We start from the raw sequence: 6,372 nt of genomic DNA on the forward strand, positions 1-6,372 counted from the left end.
GAAACGAGACGAGGAGCACGATCGTTCGAGGATGGGAATTAATTACGCGCGGCTGCGGCTTTACGACTGTCAGCATTATGCGGCCTTTACGGGCGGCTTAAAGCTGTCGTTGCGCCGCGTCATACGAGATAGTTAACGATTAATGCGATCGTCCGTTCGCTCGCTTCCACCGGATCGCATGTTTCACACGCGCCACCCCAGCTGGACGATGTTAATTGCGCTATCAAGTAACGCGAGGAAGCCCGCTCGCGATAATTGTGTCTAACTGGCCGCCTCAATTGGGACGAGTTGTCGTTTTCTCATCGCGATCGCCTTTTCCGTTCGTTGCGAATCGTCTCATGTGAGTCTGCCGCGTTAAATGCATCCAACTGTGGCGCTATTTAATCGATATAATAAGATGCATTAAATTAGCCAGCAATCGTTTGGCGAATCAAACAAATCAATTTTTTTATAGTAAAGTTGAAATGGGCTTTCAAAGTTCTCCAGAGAAGAATGTGATTTCTTGTGACGTCATGAAAATATAACAAAAATTCTTATAAAAATTAAAATTCTTCTTCTTTATATAAAATTAATTTTTTATTAAATTAAATTCTTTTCTTTTTATATAAAATTATTGTATAAAAATATTTAAAAATAAATATAAAAATAAATAAAAGTATTTAAAAAATTCTTTTATAAATTCTTATAAAATTCTTTTATAATTCTTCTTTTTTAATTTTTTTATATTAATTTAATTCTTTTATATTTCTCTTCTTTTATAATTTTTCTTTTCTAATTCCTTTATATTTCTTGTATAATTCTTTTTCTTCTATTCTTTCGTAAAATCTATTTTCAAAATTGCATGATTAAATAATTATATTCCTGTGCAAATAAATTTCTGGTGTAGGAAACAATTAGATATTCTCCTATAATTAATTCAAATACTATTATCTTTTAACGCAAATGAGTATCTAAATTGAGTATCACGTGTGTTAATTTATTAACGCATAAGTTACTCGATAAGCACTGACCGTGGCATGAGACAATTACTTTACGCAAACTATGTAGCATGCAGTAGTAAATACCTGCCACGCGTTTTTTGCCGGAACCCGCAAATAGGTCGACGTGTCTAATTTCGCATTACGCAAGACCGACACCGAGTACGTTCGTTCAGATCTCCATCTGCATACATCGTAACATAAACGGCCCGCAAGGACAAATCTAAATTACCACTCTCGCAATTAATACCGTGTCATGGTCGCCGTAAATGGAAGAGTATAAACGTAAACGTATACACATCTGCATGCAGTTGTCGCTTGCTTGTAAACTGCAAATCGCGAATGTAATCGACAATATTCTACGGGTTGTAACCTAAATACGTAGCCGATGTTCGTTCTCGATTGCGCAAGAATTAGATCGATACGAGGTTGTGAATTATATCGCGAAGCTTTATTATTTGTTTCTTTGCTCGCGCAATCGAAAAAAAAGCAGATAATAAATTAATTTACATACGTCCGACCTTTAATTTCGAGCGATGCAGAGAGTGTCATCGCGTGCATTCATTTTATTCGCGCGAGAGGAGCATTTTCCCACGGTCGAGACGCAGCTTTTTCCTCTCATAGTCTCGTGAAGGATTCGGATGTTCTTCCGCTTGTGCTCTCGAGAGAACCCGAGAGTGCTCGAGGGATCAAAGGATGTGAGGGACGCGACGCGGTATTGATACCGAAATCCCTATTATTATTGAAATCATTCGTATCCCGAGGGTGTCACGGTGTATTAAAGCTACTATGCTTGTTGCTGGTGTGCTATTATATACCGGGTGTTATACACGGGTGAAGAATTATTGCGTCGTGCGTGTGTGGTCTATGAGAGAATAAAAGAGGATCGAATGTAAATTATTATCCGATTTTGATTCCATGATAATTAAATTTGATTACAAGATTGTATGATTAGATTAATTTCACACTTAATAAATATGTAAATGACGTATTAATTTACGTAAACTCATTAGGGGGCAATTTCTTTCCGTTATGATAAAGATTTTCAAGTTGTTTCGTATCAAATTTAAAAAAAAATTTATAATACACAAAAATAAGGAGAAACTCCAATATAAATAAAAAAATAAATTAAAAAATTCTAGTTACAAACTGTTATTTCACTTGGCAATTGTTCAGTTTGCAAGTATTAAGGATGTTTTGTATCTATTTTTAAAATATTGAGAATTTAATGAAAATTGTACAGAATGTCCTTACATATGTTTAGAATCTTCAGTACAATTTTTAAATCGATTCACTAAAGCGTTCACAAGCTATAAGGATTTTAATTTGCACCGAATTAACATGTGTTCTTATGGGAAACGTATAATCACGTCGATTCAAATGATAAAAATGATAAAAACACATGGAAATAATATTCAGAATGTGTTTAAAATTTGCAAAAGTTTAGATACAGAAGAAATATTTAGTCAAATAATATTATACAAGTACTAACTGTTTAAAAAGATATTAAATATAATTCAATGAAGTTAGCCGTGTATCTGACACAAGGCGAAATTCTCTGCCAAAAGTTAATCATTTCGATTAACAAAAATTCGGAATATTTCAGTAAAAACGCAATAAATATTAAAAAATATATCTCTGCACTGTAGCTAAGATCAAATTGTAATATTTCACGCAATTTCTCATACTGAAAATACAGCAAAAATTGATATTCGTCAATATTGATTTTTGTTGGGATTGTACATACAAAACATCCTTAAGATACAATTCTCGCGCAAACATTTCTCGTACAAAAATCCAAAAGAAAAAATCCATGAGATTCCCGCAAAATTCCGGACGACGTGCCAGTCGAGAGCTCGTAAAAGTCGCGGATCTCCCACGCGGATGGATCCCGCGAGAGAAATCGCGCACGGAGCGATTCTAGTAGAGCGGATTATGGAGTTTACGTGTCGTATTATCATAGACAGTGCAATGTCACGAGCGCGGCTTGTCCCGGAGCCGGAGGTTCCCCTCTTGGAGGAGCGGCCCCGAGTCGATCGGGCATAATCCGCCGATCCAATATTGCGAGATCGATGCGCGCGGGATGCTGCAGCTGGCACACACGTGACCGTCGTCCCTCGTAAGAATTAATCTCGGATCGTGGCTCGACGATCCGTCATGGAACGGATCGACGAGTTCGGCCGCGCTCGGGACGACGGGCTTGCATGCAACGAGCGTGCAACAGGTACGTTTCTATCGGGAAAGATACTCTGGGAATCGATAATGGCTCGCGACGTTGACAGAGACGAACCGTGGGCACGATATTCCCGTTGCTGGGAGAGGAGAGGCGAGAACGAACGTGAGAAAAGTCGCAGATTCAGATTTATTGTCTACTTCTCAAGATTTGCACGAGTTGCTCCAATTTTTTCTCTCCAGATTTTACATTTTAATTTCCTTTTTTCTTGCAGCCTTTTTATAAATGTTTACACTCACGTGTGTGTCATGATATTTTGAGATTGCATGTGTGACATGTGATATTTAGGAATAAAATAATATTCTTTTTATCGCATCGAGATGAAATTTAATTAAACAGTCGAGAATTTTTTAATTAATTTTTAATTTTTAATTTTTTTAATTTATCGTGTTAAATACGCATGTATATAAAAAGTTTGATTCCTAATATTTAATTATCCAAGGCGAACTGTAATAGTCTTGAAAATCAAGTTATGTCTAAAATTAATTAATAATTAATAATAAATCAAATTCCATATAAAATTTGATTTTTGATACTTAAATTATGAGATGCAATATATACATACGCATTAGCATTAGTACATCGTTTAGGCGGATTATATCTAACGCCGCAAGAGGCTCGCGTGCGTTCTTAATGTAACGCATAGTAGCCGGATGCGATCAAACGAAATTGGACGCAAACATGATGATCGACGGTGTGCATTATCTTATCACGCGCGATGGATCGCGGCCGCAGAAGGAGAGGAACTGCTTTAATGATCGTCGGTAGCCTCCTTATCCGGCAAGAGGCGGGTGCAGCCGCTTATTATTCCTAGCGGAAGACGAAACAAGGACGAGATGGAAGGTAACGCGAGTATCACGTGCTTCTGCGCCAAAAGGCCGCCTCGAGCGCATTTCGATGCTCTTGCTCTCGCGAAGAAGAGCACGCTGTCGCTGGATGGCTTCTCGTGGGAAGAGGGAATTGGGTTAATCCTACGAGCCGACGTTCTCCGAGTGTACGAGACCTGCCTCTGCCCAGACGAGCATGGCGCGTCGCATTTGTCAAAGTCCACGTGGACTTCTGACGAGCACGAAGAACACGCTTCTTGCGGCTCGTCGCGGAAATAGAATACATGATGGACATATGATGGAGACGTTTATCCGCGAAAAAGATGGGAAATCTAAGGAAAACGTTGCATAAAATGAATTTGATAAAATTGAATATTGATTGTAAAATCTTTTTTACGATAATAAATTAATTTTTTTATTCTCTGCATCGAGATAAAATTTCTAAAGACGCTCGAAAGATGCTTTCTTACAAGATAATAAAATATAAAATACTTTTCAAAAGCTTGACAAAAATTCGTAAGGATAACATATTAAATATTTAAATGAAACTTTTGAAAAAGAAACACGATGGAGGATTAATTCAGTGTGGCCCAGGGGAGAGCTGTAACATGTAATATTAAGAGTATAACCGGACCGAGCCAAAGTATTACCGATTTCTTGCACTCGCCGTAATGACGAATAAATTGCTACATATATGCAGCCTAGGATAACCTGTCGTGACAGCCGCGGGCTCCATGAAGTTCATTCGGTTTCATTTTAACGCCGACGATCGATTTACGTTATTTACAATTTTCTCATTCCCAAGAAAGAGAGAGAGAGAAAAAGAAAAATTATTTAGCCTCGTAAGATCCCCAGAGATGGAAACGATCGTCTCTTTCGTCACTTATACAGCTGATGCAATTACATCTTCGGTGCAAGAAAATCTCCTAACTTAATTCCGCTATGCTGTAATCTGTGCGGACTCGCCAAGATAAATGATATGTACACAATTGCCAGGCATACATACATACATGATACGCACACAATTGACTCGAGACCCGACTCATTGCAACTCCAATGCCGAAGAGCCACAGCGTCACTCCCGCTAAGTGCTACTTCCTCGAGGGATCGTTGCTGCGGTCGATTGTTGCCGCGCAGGTGATTATACGCGCGCTCTCACCTGCATAACTTCGCATCGCGCGAAATTAAGCGCTTCAAGTGCTATATTGACTATTTGAGCGGGGCTTTATCTTCGCCGACGTAATTCCAGGCTATTACGACGATTGTTAACGTCGGGTGCCCCATCATTACGATTAGACGTTCGTGTCAAATCGCATAATACGCTTCGCCACTTAACATACGTTGCGACCTTAAATAGCGTGACGTAAGAAGAGGAAAAAAAGAGTAACAATCCACACGCGCGTCATTTTTCGTTTTGCATAAGGTCGTGCCGACGATAATATCGTCGGGTAAACAGAGCCCGCGAGAGTTTGTTTGCAAATGTATGCTAAATGGGAAAAAGCCGCCCCGACCAACGGCCGACGATCGTACACAGTCGGTCGTTCCATGGAAATTCGTGCATTTCCGTAATGCTGCGATTTGCATAATTGCACAGCCATTTTTAATGCGAGAGCGCGCTCACATTTTAAATCTTAGGAACGTGCTTAAGAAAGTTGCGATGAATATTAAGACTATTGTTTGTGAAACCGCGATGGAAAATCAATCTATTTATATAGCAAAATATATCATCAAATATACATATTTTTTATATAAATAAAATAAATATATATTTTTATATAAATAAAATTAAATATTCTTTTTAATTAAATAAAATCGATTTTTTTATTCTCCGCATCGAGATAAAATTTCTAACAACGTTCCAAAGTCTTCTACAAAATAATAAAGTATAAATATTATAAATAATAATAGAAATATATAATATTTTAATAATATAATAATAATCGAATATTATAATAATAATAGAAAATAAATAAAAAGCTCAATTTTTGGAGCATTATTCCAAGCACGTATTTCAAAGATAACAGAGAGAGAGAGACGATAAAAGCGTACGATTAATGAACAAATTCCATCTATCTTCGCGCATAAAGGGAAATGACTATGCGTTATTAAATTCATGACTAAGTAAGCACGCGTTATCATCGCACATACACATTCCACCGAGATGTATCTCCTCTATTCTGTTCCACTTTCCTTTATCGCTGCATTCTTTCCCTCCCGCTCCACTTATCTCTCCAATTTAAGCTCCTTTGTCGTCGTTCGCTTATCAGCGCACAGCCCGTGTGTTATCGCTCGCACGTTTAAACGGAGTGAATAATTCGGTCGCGTCTCCGCGTAC

This window comes from Camponotus floridanus, unplaced genomic scaffold (genome assembly GCF_003227725.1).
Source record: "Camponotus floridanus strain SB8 unplaced genomic scaffold, Cflo_v7.5 scaffold10, whole genome shotgun sequence".
NCBI classification, from domain to species: Eukaryota; Metazoa; Arthropoda; class Insecta; order Hymenoptera; family Formicidae; genus Camponotus; species Camponotus floridanus.